We start from the raw sequence: 20,666 nt of genomic DNA, 5'->3' as shown, positions 1-20,666 counted from the left end.
TTAGAGCTAGCCAGCTCATTTTATGCTCAGTCAGAGGGAGACCTTATACACATCTGTCTTTTAGTAATCAATAACCAGGTGTTGAATTTTCCTCTGGGGAAGAGTCCTAGGAGAGCTGAGAGACAAAGCTGCTTACCTCAAGGCCACTCATGATTTATGCACTGTATGATCAGCCAGAATCAGCCTTTAGGGTTAAGCTTGCAGATACTAGTTTGCAATAGATGGAAATAGTAAGTGACCTAATCAAGTATTTTGCTACTTAATACATAGCCTAATTAAGATATTGTAATATTCAGGAAGCAACATAAGGTCCATGCCCTGTAAGAGATTTCTTGTAATAGGAGAAAAACACATTTGTGTAGGTTTAGAGTAATTAATGAGAGGAAACTGGCATTAGAAAAATAAATAAATAAGAACCAGAAACATGCAGGAATGTTGGCAAAGAAATACAGAGGCCCATCAGCAAATCAAAGCAGCATTGGGATCTGGGCTGAAAATATCTCCACAAGTAAATTCAGCATCTTCGGTACATTAATAAATCCATGTCTACGGCATGTAGAGAATGGCACACAAGGTTAAAGATGCTGAAAGTAGGGGTAAGGGAAACAGTCTGTGTTATCATCAGGTATTTAAAAGAGCCAGGTTCTTCACTCAAGGGTGAAACAAAGGTAATCTTGCTTCAGAGAAGACAATACAAAAGTGGTTTTGTGCTCTGTTCAGGACAGAATTCATGGCAGTCAAAACATAGTGACAACAGGCAAAGTCTTACTTCCTGTTTCAATAGGCTGAACTTGTCAAAAAGGCTTGAATTAGGGTAAGAGTCAGAACCCACTGCTTGAGAAGGCTAGAAGTCAGTTCAACATCCTGTCAGTTCAACAGGGTTCAGCCTGCTCCCACTGGAGCCAGAAAAAGGAAACCTACTATTATAACATACAGAATCACAGAGTAATGAGGTTGGAAGAGACCTCTAAGATCATCAAGTCCAACCTATGCCCTAACACCTCAATTAGATTATAGCACCAAGTGCCATGTCCAGTCTTTCTTTAAACACATCCAGAGATGGTGATTCTACCACCTCCCTGGGAAGACAATTCCAGTACTTTATTATTCTTTCGGTGAAAAATTTATTCCTAATATCCAACCTATACCTTCCCTGACGTATCTTGAGACTGTGTCCTCTTGTTCTGTCAGTTGCTGCCCGGGGGAAGAGACCGACCCCCACCAGTCTACAACCTCCCTTCCGGAAGTTGTACAGAGCAATAAGGTCACCTCTAAGTCTCCTCTTCTCCAGGCTAAACAACCCCAGCTCCTTCAAACGTTCCTCACGGGGCTTGAGTTTCAAGCCCCTCACCGGCCTTGTTGCCCTCCTCTGGACACGCTCAAGCATCTCAACGTCCTTCCTAAACTGAGGGGCCAGAACTGGACACAGCACTCAAGATGCGGTCTCACCAGCACCGAGAACAGGGGAAGAATGACCTCCCTACTCCTGCTGGTCACAGAATTCCTAATGCAGGCAACATACTGCATCCTCTCTATAATGCATGTCTAAATGCAACTACAGTACAGGCTGAGGTTGGCACTGAGTTTGCCTTGCCTAGACAGCTTCTCCCCATGCAAGGGCTTAGATCAGGCCATGATATTCCTCATTTTAGGATTCTGATCCCTCTGATCTGCATTTTGGTTACAAACCACTATTGACAGCTGGCAGCCAATAAGACTCCCAGAGAGCATATAAGTCAGACAAAAACACTGAACAGTGCCCCAAAGGTAGATGATGTTCCACTGCCTCAAACTGCAGAACATCTATACCTGCAGGTGGTCACAGGCCAGATAGCTAGGGACAAACAACACAACTGAATGGGAAGACTAATGTACAGTTTTCCATGGCTAACATCAACTTAGGTAAATAATAAATCACCAGAGCCAAGTCGCAACATTGCTTTGTTATACCATAACCCAATATTTAATCTTTCAAGGATTCACCTTCCTCCACTCCCTTAAGGCTGATAGTAGCACTGTTTTCCAGGGGTCAGTATTCCATGACTGGAACATAAGAAGATGCACTTCCTGTAAGGAGGAGGAAAACAATCACAAACTCTTGGAAAACTTTAGAGTGAAAGCCAGTCCTGATATAAGGATGCCAAACTACATGAAGCCCACTGTATTCTAGGCACATTTTGCAACTATTCACTTATTCACAGCATTAACAGTTCACCTATCATTTCTAGCTTAATTTGCCAACTTCCATTTACCACTAATATCTCTCTGTGCTCTAATCTGAGCCACCTAGGTTGCTTTTTCTTTGTGAGATTTTTCAGTATGCTAACTTTAGCTAAAACCATGAACCCAAAGCATATTTCATTATGCAAATTGCATCAGATTTCAGAGCCTTATTGAGAAAGTCATGTTCAGTTAATTTTATTTGTAATAGCAATTGCTAGGAAACCCAACAGATAACTGAAAAGCAACTGTGTGTTTTTTGTTATCAGGGGTAAATTCAGCTGCATGAGCTGATATAGAAGATAGAAACCAAGTTCTGACTTATTTCAGAGACTGCACCTTCATTATTCCCCCTGAAGTATATTGGATGGCTACAAACAGGACAAATTCAGTTGTGATAAGAGCATTAGATTAGAATTACTGACTCCATAACTCCATGCACAGTGTAGTATTATAGTTGTGAGGTGGTTTTTTTTATACAGTGACCTTGTCCAGTCATCATTTACCCTTCAAACTTTCTACTTAATCTTTTGAATTATCAGTTATATCTTCATCATACCAGTAAGAGGCTTTCATTTGGTTTGCATTTTTCTTTGAATTAAAGTAATCAGCATGGTCAGCTTTGAAGCTTTACCCAAAGTGCAGAGTTACACATGACTTGCCAGGTCTTAATAACTCAGTGAAAGTGAAATGTTTAAGTCAATTTTCTTCCTGAGAGATAGATTTTGAGTGCATGGTGATTATCATGGCTTACTATACAAAAAGGAACCTGATCATCTTAAGTTGCTTTAAATTTAGGATTTTACTCTTGAACTGTTTTTCAATGTTTCAAATGTTCAGAAACACATATATCAGGCAATGGAATTGCTGTTTGAAACATTACAAAAGGCAAGAAAAGTTTTCATTGATTGCACTGTGTGATTTCTGCAAGACGGCAGTGAAACATTCCGTAGGGCTGACTGAAAACCTTTTGTAAATAAAAGGCAAAATCAAAAATGGCCATAATTTTTACCTTTATTACAGATCCTGATGTAGTGTCCAGTGGTGCTGAGCCAGCCTGAGGGGCATATTGTAGATACTCAGGCCAATCTCTGTGTTATCAGCCTCTCAGCATTACCTCACATTAGGTATTAAGGTAGGCGTAAGCATGTCAATGCAGTCACATATTTTTAAAACAGGCATTTTAAGTGTTCCCTGATTCTGGTAGGCCTTAAGCAAGTATTCCCTACAGAGAATATTCTGATAGTTATTTTGTGCATTGATGTTACTAGGCAGCGTATGTATCATCCTACACAGTTGGCCATACTTGTCCAAGATCATGCAAAGAAGGATGACATTGCAAAATCATAAGTGGAGCTGGATCAATACACTTTGAAGATGCTGGAGCAAGGCAACAACATGACTGTAAAGTGATCTGTGACTGCCAGTTTTTGTGTATTAGGTAGCACTATAGGAAGCCTATGGACTTTTTAGTCTCCCATATCAATTCTTCTGTTGAACTTACACTTACTTGTGCAAGAACAACTGATTTTTTTCACAAGGCATCTCTTGTGAAATATTTTTTGCCTCTGCAGTTGAGCACAAGACTCTGGTTTTAGGCTTCCTATTCGTAGCTGCAAAAAGTTGCTAACAAATGACATTCAGGGAATCTCAATGAAGCAGGTAAGAAACATTTTTCTTAGAACTTCTACATCACTCTTGGGCACAGATATTTTATGACCAGCTAAAGACAAACATCTCTGATCCTTAGTATTTAGCTTTAGGGAGAATAAGGTCAATTCTTAAATTTGAGAAGCAACATTCTAAGACAAAGCAGCAAACCTGTAACGTTACTGTAACAAGGTGATTCATGTTACAAGTATGGACAGAAGCAATAGAGTTTATAATAAATTGTATTAAGTATAGAGGATGCAATGATCACAGCAGATCCACACCCCTTTATATCTGAAAACACATCTCAACCTAATGTTGCTCATCTGTGTTTAGCTATAGCATTTGAAACATTTTCGTACTGAAGTCTCAGAATTAGACTCTATATTCATTATTTTATAAATGATCCTCTTGCATTCAGAGAACCCTTCATGAAAGCAAAGCCAACCATGTGGGGAAAATTAACAGAGTAAAAATCTATCTGCTAAAGTTGTTTTAATACAGATTTTCAACTGTGTTCTTCCATGAAGTCATGATTTTAAAAATTTTTGCAAAACAATTACATACTTGCTCATGAAAACATAAATCTTCAATAAATATTTCCTTTTTTTTTTTTTTTTTTTTTTTGGTAGAAAATGATTTGACCAGACTTTGAATTCAGAATTATGCTCTGTAGAGCAATGAGAAGACACCAAGATTTAAAACAGTGTTCTGGAAATGGAAGGTCCACCTGCTGTCCACTACCCTTTGAATCAGCTAAATGTTATTGCCTAGAAGGTCATTCTAGATCCAGTTTAGGAGCTGGGTTGTGGAAGCTAGTGAATTCAGCTATACAGAGCTGTTAAAGAGTGAAGAGTATATACAGGAGTATAACTGCTAGGTACCTGTACATTCCTGACATTGGTCTGTGGCTGCCAAAGTCACCTGGATGTGACTGCAAATACTAAATACACAATTTCAACCTATTATTCTCTACATAATACCCGCAACATCAGGAGTTGGTGTGATCACCTGTATGTAGCGATCCCTAGCAGAAAGAACAACCAGAGCAACCAGAGAGTTAACCATAAAGAACGAATTTCCAGTGTTCATAGGAGCTGGGAGGCCAAAAAAAGAAACCACACAAATAGCTATTGTTACAGCTGATATTACATATAAAGGCTTAGAGGTACCAAAACATCATGAGCTGTGTTCTTCAGCAAGTTTCCGTTCCAGTTTCAGAAGTTTCTATGGCAACTGAAATGTTAATCCACACGGTTTTTATTCCAATTCATGCTACAGATCACATTTGGCAAATGCTATAAGCTGTCAATTTATGGCTAATTGATTCTGCATTTGGGGATATGAAGTCCCATTTGCTGGGCTGCAGGGATTATATTGGGTTTGCATTTTCATACACTGCTTCTTTTAATCACAAATATGAAAACCTAGATACTTTAAACAGAACTTTACTAATGCATTGAAGTACAATTTAAAAGAAGCAGACAGGCGTAGTATCTGTGATACTGAGAGCCTTGAATGTCCTTGTGTTACTTTCCCCACATGTTTCTTGTTGCATGGGCATTAGTGGACAGGACTTGCTTGCACCTCACAACAACCTGCTGAGGCTCCAGTTCCCAGCCAGCAATGCCATGGGTTATAGAAGTGTGGGACAGAAAACAGGACAGCAAAGGATGCGCAGAGCTCACCATGGCCTGGCTCTGTACCAAGGTCAGTCGCTAGAGGCTGTTCTAGTAAGAGAATGTTTCTTTAAAAATAAAAGGTGCTACATCTCTCTTAAGGGATATTTTATGGCAAGTGCACTCCCTTTAAGGAATGTGGTTATTTCTCCCCATTCAAGTGTCCTTATCTGCTTCCAACTATAAATTATTTTGAACTATTAAAACTCACCAGTTTTAACATTCAAAAATATTATAATCAATTTCATAACATTGCTTAAATTAAAATGAGCTAGTTTGAAGCTCATACTTGAAAAAGAAAAACCAGTATTTAACAGTTTTGAATATTTAGCAGTCTTAAAAATAGGACTTGTTCAATTTTTCCAATAATTAGTATTTGTACCATAATTATAGTTTGTCTATAATTTCAGTAATCCTTAAGAGCTTAGCTGCAAATAGAGTGTGCTTATTCAGTGTACAAGAATGTTTCCAACAAGAGGCAAACATTCAAAAGCTCTTCAGACACAGAGTTTAAAAGATCCCCATGGATGTGGGGATGGATGAAGATAACACATATATATGATTACCAAAAATTCAAAGCCTGCAAAACAACGTATAATGTGACATCACAGGCTAGTGCCTCCAGAGAGGCCCCAGCATTCAGAAAGTATTTGAGGTGTTAGTGTTTGGTATTTACTTCATTCTGAAACTTACACAAGTCTTGCCTCTCTCAGCTCAATGTTCTCAGCTCAATTTTGGAGGAAGCAATTTCATTTTCCAGTTTCATCACATAACCTTGAACCTGCTTCTCAGGCCACTTATTATCAGCATCACACCAACAAGTCCCGCAGAGATAAAGTTTTCCTCTGTGACAGCCTTTGGAACCAGCCAATGATTTCCACAAGATTTCTACCTAGAAACTCTGTCCCAGTCATATGAGTTACTGCAAAATCATGCCTCCAACAAGCTCTGTTATCCTGAACACAACATCAGCTGAAAGACTTAAGACATAACTGTGCCAACATGCTGTTCACGTACTCATCAAAGAGCCTTTTAAAAAGTCTATACACAGTACGTAATTTTTTTTCTCTGGGTCACAAGTACAAGATATGGTATTGCCCTGGTCTGTAATTTCAATGTAAAAGTCTCCATCATGTCTGTGATTTATTACCCATACACAATTTCTACTATTTTAGGTATAATCCTTAGACAACATAAGAGGAATACTCGAACCTAGCACAATTCTGTTAAGATCAAGCATAAGCCTTTTCAGGTGGTCAATAACTGCATTTCTTAGCTTGCAGAGTGCAAGCCACTCTAATTAAGTAAACCTGAGTCACAGGGCAGAAATGGAAAAAATGTTCTGAAGTACTGGAGAGAGGAAAAAAAATGAAAAAGATTCCACAGACTGCTTTTCAACAGAGCTATAGAATTTGCAAATCAATTTTGTTGTATCAGCCACTAATCTGTGCTTTTGTATTGTGATACTATTCTACAGTTGCCAGCACCCACAGCAAGACAATGCTTTAGCACCTTGTCAACTGCATTAGAAAAATAATGGCATTTATAATTTAAAATGGACAGTAGATGACTAAGTCTTGGTATAATTTTGGATGTTTCATAGCAAATATTTTCAGTTGATACTCACCCTCCTTTCCCCTTCAATTTTCTTCTCAACATACAATTACCCATTGAAGACAAGCATTTGATCCTTGAATGAAAAAGAAAACTGGCAATTTAGCACTCTGTAGACTCTCTCCTCAATCTGTGAAAAATACTTGAAGCGAGAGAGTGAAAACAGTGAAAATCACAAAATAGAAGGTCTTCTCTATTATAGGGCAACCAGGTAACTTTGTGCTCACCAGCAGCTGAAATACATGCTGCATGACAAGTTTGGAACCATAATTTCTGGGAATTGGAGATTTTAAATATCAATAACTAAATGTAGTAAATGTTCTTGGAATTCCCAGATACTTTCCCTTTTCTAAAAAGGGAAAGGTAGAGGATTAAAAAAATCCACAGGTGGTATGACTTTTTCTAAAATAATTAAATTTCTAAGAGAATTCAATGGACTTCTGGAAAGTGCTAAAAAGAAAAAACCCAAACTTGTAGGACACTGGTAGCTCATAAGTAGAATCATCATTCTGTCAGAGTTTCCTCAGATTGTAGTACCTGAATATCATATTCTGTGCAATCAATCTTATGCAAGGTGTAACATAAACCAACCACCCCCTCGCCCCCAACTACAAAGAACACAGCAGCCTTCCAAAGCTCAGACTGTGCTAAGCAAGCATAGATATCTGTAAGGCAACACCATTCAGCATTCAGTGCTTAGCCTCTGTTTCTTCATTTCTTTCTCATTCCTTTCCCCTGCTCTCTTGGTATAAGGTCAATGAAGGTAACCATAAAGGTAAAAGAAATTAAAATAAAAAGCCAGAACAAACTATCACTTAAGTTACTTCAGCAGTACATCTTGGCAACTCAAGATCTTTCTTAAGATCATGCCATTATCAACTACCCCAGATAACCACCTTGTTCACACTGGGCCTGCAGAAGGACACTGCAGATATGTACTGATGCCAGATGGTTTCCAGCTCCTTTTGGGCAGCACATGCAGGTCAGTGAAACTGTCTTCCAAAAAGACCTTAGAAAAATCTGGTGAACACTTAATGAATGTGCTAGTCTGGGTTTGCTGTGATGTTCCCCAAAGTCTTCTATATAATCTTTCTTCATTTCCATAAAGACAGCTCCGTCCAACAACACACACACTACTTCCTCCAAATAGAAGACCAGCTCATACTGAGCTGGTAGCTGGGGATCTCTTATTCTCTGCATTGACACTGCCTTAAAAAAGCATAGAGGGGAAACACTTCCAGATCTCTAGCTACTGTCCTTTGACTTCAGTTATAAAAACTGTTCTGTAGTCCCAGGAATGCCCATCTGAGCAGCCTGGCCTGAGCCAGCATTCCTAGTACACTAGCCAAAACCACAATTCTTACAGATTATTCTCTCAGCTGCCTGGAGGAACATATCATCTTCTGGCAGAATGCAAAGGAATTAACGGTTTTGAAAACCCAACATGGTAAAGAAGGAATCAAGCACTAGCAAATTAACAACATAGACTAGCAGGTTTCCAGGAAGCAGCAGAGAACATTCTGGTCTTGTGCCCTGTAACGCACTACACTACCAAAATAAACCACTTAGTGACATAAAGCAGCAAACAAACACTGAAAACCATCTTCTTTCTGCTTCTATGTTATTTCATGAAAGTAGGCTGTATACAGGTTTTCCGTGTCATAGGAAGCATCAAACTACTGCTTCTCTGGGCACACAGTTACCTTTTCTGTAAATGCAGCATGCAAAAACGTATCCGATCCTAGGTTCAAAGGTCAGAAAACACTTCTAGGATGATCTACATCCAAACATTAACCCAGTACCAATATATTCAACATTAAACCATATCCCCAAGGGCCACATGCCTTATTGAACACTTCTGAGTGATTTCACCACTTCCCAGGGCAGCACATTCCAATGCTTGACCACCTTGTAAGTGAAGAAACTTTTCTTTAATATCCAATCGAAACTTCCCTGGTGCAACTTGAAGCCATTTTCTCTTGTCCCGTCTCTTGCTACCTGGGAGAAGGGACTGACTTCCACCTCACTACAGCTTCCTTTCAGGCAGCTGTAGAGAGCATTGTCTCCTCTGAGTCTCCTTTTCTCCACATTAAACATCTCCAACTCCCTCAGCTGCTCCTCATAAGACTTGTGCTGCAGACCCTTCACCAGCTCAGTATTATGTTCTTCAGAAACAGAGAGATTGCCACCATGTGGATCTCCAGCCCCACTGGCTGTCAGTTATTCCAACAAAGTTAAGTCCTGGTCCTACTGTAAGCCAGGGTACCAAAATGCCACTCTGTAGATCTCAAACATGCAAGATTGCTATGGCCACTGCATTGCATGTTTTAGCCCTAACTGGGATGGGGAAAGATTCGCTACAGAGTTTAGTAGTGTAATTTGTTAAATTTAGTGTTTCTAGAACCATACATTGAGAGGTTTTAGGCAAATAATGATCAAAATAAAATGTGAATGTCTGTGGGGGAAAATGTGATGGTAACTGGGGAGGAAAGAAAAAGACAATTTATTAAATTAGCTATAAACTTCAGAACTCATAAAGTTTAAATATATAAAATAGCATTCTGTCCAGATCATTTTAATCCACTACAAGAGTACCACTCTGTGTGGGAAGAATAAGGAGCTGCATCTCAAGACAATTTAAGGATGGATGCTTTAAATCCTAACACTTGCTAGGAATGGATTCACAGCTCAGAGAGCTCTCGAGTCAGAACATACTGGTTTGTGCCTATTTTGGAAAATATTCTGCACTGCCAAAAGAGAAAGGTCAACCTCAAATACCATGAACTGCATGACAATGTTACACAGCATGATCTCTCACTTGCCTATCACAAACTATCTTCTCTGTCTTCCAGGTGACCTGCATTTACTGAACAAATATTTAAGTACTTTCAATAAATTTAGAACTCGTGACTTAAACTGATCTTTCCTGGTACTCACCCTACAGCAAGACTAAATGAGGAATGAAGGGAAGAGCTAAATTCTAAGTTGTTCCCTTGTGTGTTTTGCAGTGCACTTATTTAGTAGCTTTCCATTCTGTGGCTGTTGCTTTGATTTTCTGAAGAATGTTGTGCTCAGCGGTACATACCTAACTGTGCAGCGCCTGGCAGTGTGCCCAACCAGCTTGGCAGTGTCTACTGGTATTTATACTGGAGATACTCCACATTTCACAACTGTCTAAGACCTTCTTCAGACAGGTATCATGACAGAGAACACTTACCCAATTCCTCCTCCTGGCAGTTGCTTTAGCACACAGACAATTGTGTGGAAACTCATCTCTGGGGACACACAGGAGTCTACTGCAGAATCACCCATTGCATAATATTCTGTTAACATATATTGTTATTTTCCAGAAATTATACTGAAGTGATTCTTAGAAGAGCTACAACCAATATATTCTGAACCAGCAGACACAGTGAATCTAGATGCCAAATTTGCCCTTTTGATCACGTTACACTCATGAAAGAGGATCCAAAATTCAAAAGTCATCTCCAGCTTTGAAAAGTAATTTGATCCAAAAGACACAATCAAAGCTTCCCAAGGGTTATATTGTATAAATACTGTGTTTTTTCAGCTGGAGGTGGTTTTGAGCTACTTTAATTTAATCAATTCTCTTTTAAATAAATATACCATGCTAGACATAGACAATGTCAAAACAGACCTGTATATTCCATGTAATAGTTATCTTTTGGAAGGCTGTTAACTCTGCCAGTGAAAATTGTATTTCCAGAATATTACATTTGAGCTAGGTCAGGTAGGCTCATCATTTTTCCTATTTTTCTTTTTTTAACTTATAAATGCAACAGAATATTCCATGAAGAAACACAAAATAGAGAGAACATCCTTCTTCCCACCCTTCACAATCAGATTGGCTGCAAAGAAGAAAAACAAACAAAAAACCACCTGAAACATCATGATGTCAAGATAAACAGGTGATGTCAAGAATACCATGAAATAGCTTTTTTTAATACTTAGACTTTATTTAGTATACAGTCCCCGTGAGTGCGGACTCTGATCATTCTGCTCAGCTTGGATAATGAGGCAGTGGTAAAAGACTTAGAAACATTTTCTTGGTAACAGCATTGGGTGCTTAAGGGACTCAAAGGGTCATCTGAATGTTTTGAATGGAAAAGCCACCATCCTAAAGAACATATAGTTTTATATATGATGGGAAGAAGAAAGCATTTGTCACATTTTATAGGCAGAAAATGAAAACACACAGTTACAATATGATCACAAGATTGGTGGTTGGACCTGCATACTTAAACCAACACAATTGTTCATATTATTTTGCTGGACTTTTCATTTCTCCAGTCTAACAGTACCCAGTAACTGAACAAATTGCAGACAAACTCAGCAGTTCAGATATCATTATTAACTTGTAATGAGCATCAGAACCAACTTCTGTGATCACAGTTTGAAGGAATAGAAAGACAATTCAGCCTAAGTTCAAGCTTCCAAATGCTTTTCATGCAAATATAAGATTAGGACTGAAGGAAATAAACAGCTGGTTTACAAGTCTGCAGAATTTTCTGAGGAGCAGCAAGAATTCTAATAGAGCATTTACCAAATAGATACACTAAGACCAACTTCCTGATTCTAAACTATTTCAGGGATTCTCATATACCTCTACCTTGTAGTTTTGTATGTTTCCTTCTTCACAGATTTATCTTCTTGCTGTTTAAAAATATCCAGCAGCAGTGAAAACCAGATTTTGCTGTTCATCCAGAATCCAACATAAGCAATCTTGCTTACAAGTTCTTCCATCTCTTTTCTTAGTCTCTTCCTATTTCCTCAGCACCTGGGTCTCCACTGAAACCAAGAAGAAAGCTTTCTCACTAGATATATATTCAGATATTTCACAGCCAAATCCCCAGAATTTTGATGTCTTTACACTAGTACCACTACAGCTACCTCAGTTATCCATTGCACTGGACACACTCCAATTCCCAGCTTGTTTCTAGCCTCCAGCTCTCCAGGAAACCATTTTGTCCCTTCTCCACACTAAGAAGAGAAATGGCCTTCTAGGAATCAAAATTACAATATACCTCTTAAAATCAATGGCATTGTACATATGAAGTCAACAGACTCCATCATCTGGCTTTGCTATTGTACAGCTGTGTCCTCTGCTGTAAAAGCCCTCAAGTATTGATTCTTCTTAGTATCAATTACCATCTCAACAAAACTGAGGCTGACTGTTGGTCTCAAACATCTGACGATGCTTTGAAGATCTGTTTAAATATTTTTAACAGTACTTGCTATGGGTAAAAGCAAGCCCCACGAAATGTGGATAAACAGCATAGCCTCACACATAAACACAACTTAAAAGGTTCTTCCTAAACTGCATCGAACCTTGCAGTGCCTCTGGCTCATAATTTCATCTACTCTGCTCTGCTGCTTTCTTCTGCAAGAAGTCCCTTCTTGTGAGGCCTCAACAATGCCACACACTATGGTGTTCCACATTGCTTTCTGGAGAAATTAGAAGCCACTCCTATTCCCCTCCCTGACACATAGAGAAGGTAGCCAAAGTTCCTGAAAGTGGAGGCAAAAAGGTCGGTCTCTTTAGGGAGTTGATAGTATCAAGATGGCCTATTTGCATGCCTGCATGCTTGAGTTGTGTAACAGGCTAGGGCGTGTGCTCCTAGAAGCGGTTCCCTTCCTCTGAGGAAAGGAGAACCACCCAGAGATGTTTGGATTGAGGGTGGATCTATCAGTTCTTCAGAAGTTCATGGGCCAGTGCTCAAACTGCATCCCTCAGTTTGAAAAGGTCACAGATGACATACAGGGGAATGTGTAATTTACTATTCGTTTTGGTACTTTGGATAACGGGGGATCTTATTCCTTTGGGAAGACACTTTCATGGTGCAGAGTTATCTTCGCATCCCTTGCAATAGTTGAGAAGGGATTGCAAGTATGGGTTACTGGCTGACCTGTAAACCAGAACCAACCAAATGTGGCAGTTCATATTCACTTGCTTGCTTTGCCTACAGTTGCCAGATGTCAGGAAACCCAAGAAAGAAAGTCACCTGCCCAAATAGATTTCTCAAAATTACTATAATATGAAGTCATCAACTTTCAACCCATTCAGTCATATGGACAGGCATCTACAGGGCTGATATGTAACTCTCATTATTTTCCTGCTACAAATAACAGGGACTTAAAAGTCCCACCACATGAGATTGTTTACTTACAACATAAAGGAACAATAACTCCTTTCTGTCCTCCCTATAGGACAGAAATGACAATGTTCATCAGCAAAACTGAAAACAGGAAATGTCAGTAAAACACAACAATCTTTTAAAATGCATCACAAACAATGCTATTAAAAAAAAATATGCCAAAACTTTAAAGACAAATTCATCCTAAGTAAGAAACAGCTTTTTTTTCTATGTAATGCCACCAGCTGACTAATCCTGATGATTCACATAGCCACATGGAGTTAAAATAGCTTTTCAGAGAAACACTCTTGCATTTTTATATAAAGAACATTTGTACACTTTTGACTAAATTAGTGCTCAAGGAACATGTTGAGCAGCCTGATACCAATGCTTTAGAAGATTCAGATGAATGAACCCAGGCCTTCAAAATATTGGAACACAGTACTTCAGAAGTAAGGTTTAGGACACGACCAGATACAACGGGCAAGTCTTAGATCAACCAAAAGCACCTGAAACTTGACTGGACCAAGAACACCTGGAAGTTCACTACCCTAAAACACATTGTCCTATTCACAACACAGTATCTATCCTTATGCAGGTATCTCTGACTCTATAGATATAAACTGCATGAAGATAAATGCTTAGAGGTATGCTAAATGCTCAGAAAAAAATGCTCAGAGGTAATACGTCATTAGCTTGTCTTTCATGGAAAAACAAAGTGGTTTAATTTGTGTCATAGACGTTTTAAGCACACCCTACCTTGCTATGAGCTGCAACTCTTATTATTTGTTTATGCACCAGTGTTCTCACCCTCCTCAGTACTGACCCACACACCAAAAACAGCAGAACAGGATCACAGATTCCCAGTGCAAGCGTGCATCCCAAGTAAGGTGCACTGCTATATTTAATTCTTCTCTAGTTGCCAGTGCATTTCTTTGTGCTAAATTTCAATCCATTCTCAGGACTGAGAAACCCAAGTACCTCTTCACATAAAAACACATCTTGTTACAGCTCTATGTACACACACAATTCTTCTGTTTTGCCAGTTACTAGAAGACTAAAAGCAGGTAGGACCTCACTGGAAGATCTGGTCAAAAAATTAAAAAGAAATCAAGTTAGCTCAAGCCCTATCTACTCTAATTTCTAGTCTAGTCTGATTAATCCAGTAATTTAGTGCACCAACCAAGACTACAGGCAGTAAAGGCACTTACTCTTCTTTTCCAAGGTAACCTAGAACCCAGAGAACTCGAGGCAAAGCACAGACCTTCTGGGCTTCCAGTACTCCTCCTTACAAGGCAGAATTTCTAGGCTGGGAATCTCAAAGCTTCCCAATTCTAATCAGCTGTTCTGGCTTGCTCAGCCCTTCATTGTGTAGTAAGTGAACACATGCAGCAATTCCCATGTCCAAGGGGTTACATAAAAATTTCCAATTTGCAGATAACTGTGAACACTGCGTTTATTCTGAATTGGGGTAGTCTTGAGCTAAGATTTCCTATGAACCAGAAATACTTCAAATTATTAATGCTCAAGAATAAACACTGCTTTTAATTTGGTTTATTAGAGCATCTGTAAGTGTTTGGGGCATTGCAAAAGACTTCTTAAGGGTAGCACTTAAACACCCTACAAGCACAGAAAAGAGGTTGACCTCAGCAATTTAGGTTTTGTTGAATGCCAAAAATGGAGAGAAAAACTGTGATAAATGATAGAGCTGTTATTTAAAATATGGTGTCCTGGACTTACAGATCATCAATTCTGATAAGGGAATAAAGAATACAATCTGAGGTCAAACCAGCCTGGAAAAGAATTTGCCTCATTAGAGAGTAACATGCCCACTGCTTCTTGGACCACCTAAGTTTTCCTGGCATTTTCTAGCCTCTAATCAGTATGTCTTGCTTGTTGTGATTTTGTCTGTGTTTATAGACAGACAACTGGTGTCAGATTATGCTTAGTCCCTCTGTGAGGACAGAGTTCCTTACAGTTACATTAAAGCAAGTGTATCTAGCTTCAGGTAGATGAAATCTAGCCTGTTTATGTCCTAGACTCCTCACTGTTAAATGCAGTGTCTTAACTAAACTTGCAGGAGTTGTTTAAAATCAGGTATTGGAGGCTTACTCTCACTTATACAGCTATAAGTACAACGATACAGCTGTAGAACAACTATATAGCCCATCCACTGCTCCATCCCACAGCATATTGCTATGGTTTCATTAACTTGAAGCTGAAGCCACTACCCCAGTTCTTTAGAGCAACCCACTGAGGCTTCTTTAAATATAGGATGAAGAAAGCCTCCTCTTCTACCAGACCTCACAAGGTCTGGAGCAGTGAGTAAATTAAAGCTCAAATGTCTCCCAAAACCAGCTCTAGCCAAGCCATACAAACCAAACAGTTGGCAATGCAGTGATCCTGTTCAAGATGTGGCAGAACTGAATCCTAGGAAATACTGGGAAAGAGATTTTTGTGGCAGTGCTCTTTCCCAGGATGCATTCTTGGTAGCACAGCTGATGCATATTTAGTACAACGTCAAACTTCTAGGGAGAATCAGATGCTCTTTGTCAAGCTGAGATTTTCAATGGCTTCCCCTGGATCCTAAGAGCTGGATCCTGGATCCCAAGAGCTTTGTCTGCTATCACCATGCTCGTACCACCTCATTAGAGTAATATCAGGATAATAATTTACTGGGATTGTGACAAGTCCAAGTCAGTGCTTTTGGAACCCCCACAGAAGATATTGAAAAAGTGGTGAACAAACACCTTTCAAAGGATATCTCCTGCTCATTAGGAGTGCTCCATGGCCACTAATGTTAACTTAGTTTATATATCCCATCACAACATGCTTCTGAGATAGGCTGAGTATTTTAAGTGCAAATTATTCTTTTTTAGCAATCTTTCTTCACCATTATTGTCCACTGGCATCTTGGATTTCAGATGGCAACAGTTATGGAATGAGATTACCTGTTCCTTGGATTCACCCATGCTGGAGTTTATGCAAAGGAGGTTAATCATATTGTGTTATTTCCACAGGCACAGGCTTCATGGGAGTAGTAAAGGCAGAGCTTCTTCTGAACTTTGCTGAGGGAAGAAACCCAGTGTCAAAGCCAGTCCAAGTACATAAAGTCCCATATACAAACACGTACTTTGAATTTAGGGATGTACAAACAGGGTTGGTATCCTTGCCACTTGATCTTCTCTCGGCCTCAAGCTCTAGAAAATTTTAATTTCACAGGACACCCTGGTATCAATTACCCTGGATAGAAGGCCTACCCAGGCAGGCATCACAGTCAGTGAGATAAGAATCTGTCCCAAAATGTACCGCAGCACAACCAGCATTCATTTAGCTTTTCTCCTGAGCACTGACACTTGGTATTTCTTACCTTGAACAAAGCTATCCAGACTGATTGACTGTCTCCGTAAGAGCAGCAAATAGCTGCTTATATCCTGGTGATTTCTGTGATTACAGTCGGACTTAAGAACCCATCATCTCAGTTCTAGTTATGGATCAGGCATCTTTGTGCCCCAGGAAAGGTGTTTAGTTTCCTTGTCCTCAGCTTCTGTCACTGTCAGGATCTGGAGAATGACCAAGTGTTTAAGCTGCATTTTCACAGAAACTATTATAGAACAGCATCATCAGGCTGTACTTTTAACACAGCCTTAAGCAATCTAAACTGCTGGCCAGCAGAGCCCTGCTCTGTCTTTACCTCAGAGTGCCACACCCCTTCTTAGCACTAACAGAACTGACACCAAGAAAGTTAATTTTCTCACCAGATCTCAGAGCAAAGATGGCACTATATGAGGACAGATAAAGGCCAGAACTAGCAAATGGAAAGGCAGGGAGAAATGTGTGGCAAATTAGATCAACTTCAGTCATCACAGGAGCACAGATTTTGTAATTCTTGAATCTTACGAGCATCTGAAACACTTTTTAAGTGCAAGTATTAGATGCAGTATGGAAAGTGTGAATGAAAGGCCAGAGCAAAGTCTCTGAAAGAGTTTTCAATTTTAGAGCTAAACAGAGTCTATTGGGAAAGGACAAAATTAGACTCCTCTGCTATTATGAACAGAAGAAGCTCTGTTGCTCTGTTGTTGCCTACAGCAGCCCTCACAGCCAGAAATGGAAGGCCCAGAAGCTGAAGTGAGGTGGCAGACAGATGAGATGGGTCCTCTAGTTGGCAGAGCACTAGAACATAAGGAGTGCAACTTGTCCACACAGCAAGTCAGAAGCAGAACTAGGTAGCTGCCCTTCTCTTTTCCCATATAATCTTTAACAATTTTAGCCATTCAGTCTGGTGCTTTCTAGGCTAAGCATCTGTTAGAGCTTATTTTGGCTCTGCTTCAGGTCACAGTCTTGCTCTTGGGAAGGTATTTTGCCAAATGAAATAGAAACCTTTTGGCTCTGGTGCTTGTGAGCAGATATTTAAAATATAGTTTTTGTCAAGGACAACTTCTTTTGATGGGCTGCAAAATGTGGCAAATTCAACTTGATAAATTATTACAATCCCTGGAAGCTCTGGTTTTTATTGGTTAAAGGGCAGTGGAAATCAAGTATTTCATTTTAATGCAGCAGTCTTTGAGCCTTTGCAGAAGTTCTATCCCAATACCCAGAACTTGTGGTGACACAAACTGGACATTGCTTAAAACAATTAAGCACCATGTTTTCTTTGCATAGCATGTGTCCTGTAATTTGACTTCACCTGCCAAAACAAACGTGTTTAGCAACAGCTAAGGTACATTAAAATCAGTACTGCTATGAATCCACAGTCGGAATTATGTCTTAGGAAAGGCTTGCTATTACACAGGAAACACAATTCTAGTTCCCATGCTGAACAAAGATGATAATGACTGAACACTATGTAACATAAGCCATGTTAAATACTGGACTGTGCTCCAAGTCACTACAGAGATAGTTGTATCTGCTTGAGTACCTCAGTTGCAGCAAGATATTGAAATACTCTTCCCATGACATTGACGTGCAACACAACAGCATAGAGAGTGACCATGAGAAAGAAGACTGAAAAAAAGTACATAAAGGTTTTCAAGGGAAATGAATAAAAAGATAAAAAAGCAGTATTCCAGCCTAGAAAAAAATCTTTCTGCAAAACTCCAGCTGACATGCAGTCTCATCCCCTTTGGAGAGTTCTGTTATAGATTCACAGTCACGCAAGGGCAACAAGCGCTTCAAGGTGAAGTTTTGCTAACTTGCTGTAGCCAAACATCAGCAGCTTTACAGTTCCTAGCCAACAACTCATGCATTTCTATGAGCCTTTATATACCCGTAAAAAAGTACAAGACTCCCACAGAAATGAGAAGTATGTTCCACACGTTACCTTTTTCCCCACAGCCCTCAGATTTACTGTAGATGGTGGCATGACTGATCATCTGACTACCATCTGTCCAACATCTGCTTCCTAGTGAAACCACCCTGCAAATATAGTTAGCTGGCTCTAGGCTGCCATTATTCATAATGAATACCCTGTTGTATATTGAAGCTATCACTAATGCTGCTCCCTTAAACAGATTCAGCATACTCATACTGACAGAGCCTGAGATATCTAGTGGGGGTGGGTGACAGTGATGCTATATTGCCATCAGCTTTTAACACTCAAATATCCTAACAATCCCCTAAACTCTGAAAGTAGACCACAGTAACTTGTCTTGAAAGAAAAAAAAAAAAGCCCAAAAAGAAAAAAACCCAAACAAACAAAAAACCACCAAACAAACACAAAACAAAACAAAACAAAAAAAAAAAAAAAAAAAAAAAAAAAAAAAAAAAAACCAAAAAAAAAAAAAACCAACAGAACCTAAAGCCAAACCCAGGAATTATTGCAAGATTTGCAACAAAATTATGTGCTTGGCATCATACTTCTGATGCCAAGACAGTAGCATGGCACCTTACACAAGAGAAAGAGCTCAGGCTCAGGACAGCTACAAACAGAGCTGAAGGTGCTTCAGTCATTTTAATGCCCAGAGCTAACTAAATTACATTTAGGATTCCCCTTCTGTCCCCTAAAGGCAGAGTTAAGCTGAGCCAAACCACTGACTATTCCTGATTTCTAGCTGAACTGTAAACCCTTTGGAGCTATAGATCCTTTTGTGTCTGTATAGCTCTATCTGAACAGAAATAATATTTCAGACTGCCAGAAATCCAAATCCCAGACTCAAGAAAGCTACTGAAGCTTTAAGATGCCATGACTCAAATTCTACTTGCAAAGTGAGTTTCTTGCAAACTCCCTCTAGACTCATAAATATAGTTCTGTTTCCAATAACATGATTCTATTCAATCCCTTCTGCATTTAAACCCATAATCCTTTAGTAACTTTGGGACTATGTGAGGATATTTAAAAAAACCCCACACAACCCAACCAGAAAGCAGTTGGGCATCCCTGAAGTTGATAGTTTATATGAATAAGCCATAGGACGATAAAAGGCCAGACTGACCACAGTAATAACTCCCAACGCTGACTTGAAGAAATTAAAAGCAGGCCAGGAAGCTTAATTCTAAATGTGTTTTCAATTGATCTTTGTTCCTGACTGTGTTTAATGCTTAGCTGTTTGAGAAACCCTCTGGGGTTCTGCTAGTTGATTTCAAACTGGAAAACAACAAGCAGTACCACAGAGAGAAAGATGCTTTTCTTTTCAAGAGAGTGAATTTAAACACTGCTGAAAGGTCACATATTACTAGTCTCTGAAAAACAAAAAAGAAAGATTTCTAAGCAGAGCTAAGAAAGCAGAAGGTGAAAAGGAATGGTGAGGGATATCTCCCATAAATGTACCATTGGCAGAAGGCAGCCTTGCTGGTATAGCTACAGAAACAAATGAGTGGGATGATATTTCAGTGGTGAATCAGCTTGGGTTTTATTCCAGTGCAAAAAAAAAAGATATGCAAAGGGATGTCATCCAGCAAGTGGCAAATGCCAATTTTTTGAGAGAATAGAACAGAAAATCCACAGAGAATCTAAAAGCAACTGTGGAAATTCTAAACTTCTCATGTCAAATTACACTGTAAAAGCTGTGAAGTTGTAGCTGCAAATAGAAATTTAATAGATATAGAATAGAAATAGAATTTTAAAAATGGGCCTGGAAATCAAGCCTGAACAGTCTAATTAAGTGTGTTTATGTACTCTCCTCTCTGCCACAATAACTCGACTTGAGCAGTGCTGTGAAGACCTGTGTTTCAGCTGGAGTACTGGGCACTTGGAATCAACTGTTTCTGCAGACCAGTCCAACCAGCCTGATGCAGTTTGCTCAGCCAATGCTGTACCATGCTTTCTGATGCAGAAAGGCAAATGGGCAATCAAAATACAGAAGGTGAATTCATATGTCAGTGCTCAGGTATTTCAAATCTAGACAGATTG

General features: G+C 39.3%; 1 protein-coding gene and 1 long non-coding RNA gene across 2 annotated transcripts in view; one reads left to right on the top strand and one right to left on the bottom strand.

The window, feature by feature from the left end:
• Positions 1–20,666, top strand: part of SEC24C (SEC24 homolog C, COPII coat complex component) — a 332,064-nt gene that overhangs the window by 26,422 nt on the left and 284,976 nt on the right. The gene's annotated exons all lie outside the window — the stretch shown is intronic.
• The window catches only part of LOC137478515 (uncharacterized), a 35,292-nt gene that overhangs the window by 10,963 nt on the left and 3,663 nt on the right, over positions 1–20,666 (bottom strand). Inside the window, exons 3-7 of the long non-coding RNA XR_011001613.1 lie at positions 16,270–16,386; positions 14,583–14,810; positions 13,355–13,420; positions 11,788–11,972; positions 10,101–11,301 (exon numbers count right to left, since the gene is read on the bottom strand). This is a non-coding gene — a long non-coding RNA (uncharacterized lncRNA). The remainder of the gene's footprint in view (positions 1–10,100; positions 11,302–11,787; positions 11,973–13,354; positions 13,421–14,582; positions 14,811–16,269; positions 16,387–20,666) is intronic.

The sequence above is a fragment of the Anomalospiza imberbis genome, chromosome 8 (assembly GCF_031753505.1).
Source record: "Anomalospiza imberbis isolate Cuckoo-Finch-1a 21T00152 chromosome 8, ASM3175350v1, whole genome shotgun sequence".
In the NCBI taxonomy this organism is placed as follows: domain Eukaryota; kingdom Metazoa; phylum Chordata; class Aves; order Passeriformes; family Viduidae; genus Anomalospiza; species Anomalospiza imberbis.
Note: the sequence above shows the minus strand (reverse complement) of the source record. Positions and strands in the feature narration are given on the sequence as shown.